At 45.4% G+C, this 2258-nt stretch overlaps 1 long non-coding RNA gene across 1 annotated transcript in view; it reads left to right on the plus strand.

The window, feature by feature from the left end:
- Window positions 1–1365, plus strand: part of LOC109522767 (uncharacterized) — a 5115-nt gene extending 3750 nt beyond the window's left edge. Inside the window, exon 3 of the long non-coding RNA XR_002169617.1 lies at window positions 1173–1365. This is a non-coding gene — a long non-coding RNA (uncharacterized LOC109522767). The remainder of the gene's footprint in view (window positions 1–1172) is intronic.
- The last annotated feature ends 893 nt before the right edge of the window (window positions 1366–2258 follow it).

Below are 2258 nucleotides of genomic sequence, written 5' to 3' on the forward strand. Positions count from 1 at the left end.
GACTCAAGTGGCAGGTGGGTTCTCGGTACCCCAGCGGCGCGCTCTCCCCCCTTCACCCTCTCTCTCTCTCTCTCTCTCTCACTCCCTCACTCGGTGTCCCTTTCTGTCCCCCTCGCTCTCTCACTTCACTCCTCATCCCTTCGTCCGCTGTTTGTACGTTTGTTTGGCCGTATAACTACATACTGTGTGTGTGCGCGTGTGTGTGTGAGTGTGTATATATACATGTACACTTTGTATTGCGATGCGTGGGGATACAAAGAAGATATTTTCAACGGTGCTCCAGAATCTGCCAAAATATGCAATCACATTCATTATAAATTCCAAACACTGTAAGCTAATTATGTGCCAAGAGTTTCACTATTAATGTGTTTGTCTGTTGTTCACTGTAATTGGCCAAATTTAGAAAAGGTTTTTTTTAGGGCTTTTTTTTTCCTGATTGCTCACAGTGGTAAGTTTGTGTGTTTGCATGTTCTCCTCGTGCCTGTGTGGGTTTTCCTCCATGTCCTCCCACATTCCAAAAACATGCATGGCAGGTTAACGGGGCACTCTAAATTATTCCGAGTTGTGAGTGTGAGCGCGAATGGTTGTTTGTGTGAGCTACAAAGTTTCTTTGCTTTTTTGAGATGGTTAAAAAAAAAAAAAAAGCAGTTGTGTCATTTAGGACGTCTGAACTGGGGTGTTCATTTGTACGCAAGACAGTTTACATGAGTTAGTTGAATTGTTGGGTTTGGAAATTTGATTTTTCAACCAGGAGAGGAATTTTAAAATAGATATTTTTGTCCACAGCAGCGGTGGTCAACCTTACGAAAATTAACACAAAATATTGCAATAAGTACATTTTCTTTGTACTTATTCCAGTATTTGCATTAATCTTTTGCTTTTTTTATTCTTCTTCCTCTGAGCGTTTACTTATTTTTAGAAATGCACGGCGGGCCTCGTTAATTGCTCACAAGGGGCATATATCGCCCAATGGCTGCAGGTTCCTCACCCGTGACCAAAAACCTCTAATAACATTGTTTCAAGTTATCAAAAAAGATACAAGGCTTCCATAGAATGACTACCCAAAACATTTGAACAAATTGGGAAGGCTTGTGTGCATGTGTGTGCGTGCGCGATTCTCCCCGCCTTTTCTCCCTCTGTTTCCCCTCTCCTTGCCTCTCTATGCGTATTAGTTACAGTTGGGCAGGCTGGCGTGAGCACAGTGGTCACACAGAGATGATGGAGGGCTGCAAGGGGGTAGCGAGGAAGAAGGGCGCAGGCCAAAAAGGCAAGTGAAGAGAGGCAAGTGCACGAGGATGACCGTCACAGGCCAGCGTCAGAGAGCGAGAGGGTGAGCGCCAGGGCGAGCGTGAGAGGGAGACGGGACGAGGGGGGCCGAAGCATCGCCAATTGTGTCGTGTATTGTCGCGGTGCACAATAAACACACAGGTTATTGTGATGCGGACCCACACTGAGCGTGCCTATGCTCCGGACAATGGCGCAACGGGCATGAATGGGGCGCACAGCTGGCATGTATTCAGGGAGGGAGGCGCCAATGCACTGCATGCGTTTGGAGATACCAGTACCACTACCGGACACCAACTGGCTTCTATTCAAGCTGGTTTCGATGTGGGCTGAACCCAGATGCCTTTCTGCTTACCGGGATTTTAAATACACTTGTATACTCACATCTGTTAAAAAAAAAAAAAAAAAAAAAATGCACCGAGACTACGACATGGATACCACGTCACAACACAGCGGTGCCTTGAGATAGACGCCATCAATCGGCTGATTTTTGCTTTGAGTTGAGAGCTGGTAGCGTGGCGTCATAAAAAAAAGTGTCAAGAAAAGTGTGGTTAAAAGAGAAGAAAAATAGCCAAAGCAAGGTGCGAGTGGTTGCGCAATGTCTTTTTCTAAAGACGACATTAAGTGGCATTCAGAACCAAAATCACAACTCCATTAATGAAATCACCACAGTCGAAAAACGCAGCACTCAGCAAAAAAGGCGAAAATGGGCAAACACAACAAAGATGATCACCTTAGACAAGGAGATATGACCAAAAACAACAAAAAAATGCTCTTGGGCTGACAACCCCCTGACACCAAAGAGGAGAAAAGCTGCAAGAGCCATTTTGATTTTTTTTTTTTTTTTTGGGAGCAGTTGAGGCAGCGCACGGCACAAGGGAAGAACCTTTGTTGCAAAAGCAGCAGTGGAACATTTCACCGAGCGGAAATGTGCGCCTGAAGGGAGAAGAACAAAATGGCTGGCAGCAGGATGA

Source organism: Hippocampus comes, unplaced genomic scaffold (genome assembly GCF_001891065.2).
Source record: "Hippocampus comes isolate QL1 unplaced genomic scaffold, H_comes_QL1_v1.1 scaffold227, whole genome shotgun sequence".
NCBI lineage: Eukaryota > Metazoa > Chordata > Actinopteri > Syngnathiformes > Syngnathidae > Hippocampus > Hippocampus comes.